Source organism: Colobus angolensis, unplaced genomic scaffold, assembly GCF_000951035.1.
Source record: "Colobus angolensis palliatus isolate OR3802 unplaced genomic scaffold, Cang.pa_1.0 Scaffold157, whole genome shotgun sequence".
In the NCBI taxonomy this organism is placed as follows: domain Eukaryota; kingdom Metazoa; phylum Chordata; class Mammalia; order Primates; family Cercopithecidae; genus Colobus; species Colobus angolensis.
Window position 1 is genome coordinate 1,003,731 of NW_012114677.1, and position 789 is coordinate 1,004,519.

General features: G+C 44.0%; 1 long non-coding RNA gene across 1 annotated transcript in view; it reads right to left on the reverse strand.

Annotated features, from left to right (window-relative positions):
• LOC105508012 overlaps positions 1-93 on the reverse strand; it is a 21,110-nt gene extending 21,017 nt beyond the window's left edge. The window contains exon 1 of the long non-coding RNA XR_001001192.1: positions 27-93. This is a non-coding gene — a long non-coding RNA (uncharacterized LOC105508012). The remainder of the gene's footprint in view (positions 1-26) is intronic.
• Between the last annotated feature and the right edge of the window lie 696 nt (positions 94-789).

The following is a 789-nucleotide window of genomic DNA, read 5'->3' on the forward strand; positions in this document are numbered from 1 at the left end:
AGCCAGGATGGTGCTGATCTCCTGACCTCGTGATCCACCTGCCTCAGCCTCCCAAAGTGCTGGGATTACAGGCGTGAGCCACCGTGCCTGGCCCTTTTTGTATTTTTAGAAGAGACGGGGGTTTCACCATGTTAGCCAGGATGGTGCTGATCTCCTGACCTTGTGATCCACCCGCCTCGGCCTCCCAAAGTGCTGGGATGACAGGCTTGAGCCCCCATGCCCGGCCCACTGGGATGTTTTGAGAATATTTGCTGCCATTCTGTAAGCTGTCTGTTTACTCTGGGGTGGTTTCTTTTGCTGTGCATAAACTCTCCAGTGTAACTAGGTCCTACTCATCAATTTTGTTGTTGTTGTTGTTACAATTGCTTTTGAGGACTTCGTAATAAATTCTTTCCCAAGACTGATGTCCAGAATGGTGTTTCCCAGGTTTTCTTCTAGGATTCTTACATTTAAATCTTTTGTGGTCTTACATTTAAATCTTTAGTCCATCTTTAGTTTTTTTATTAGGTGAAAGGTAGGGGTCCAGTTTTATTCTTCTGCATATAGTTAGCCAGTTTTCCTAGCACCATTTATTGAATAGGGAGTCCTTACCCCATTGCTTATTTTTGTTGACTTTATCAAAGATCAGGCCTTCCTTGGCCTCCCAAAGTGCTAGGACTACAGGTGTGAGCCACTGTGCCCAGCCCATTATGGCCATTGTAACAATATTGATTCTTCCAATCCATGAATATAGGACATTTTTTCCATGTGTTTGTGTCATCTATGATTTCTTTCAGCAGTGTTTTGTAA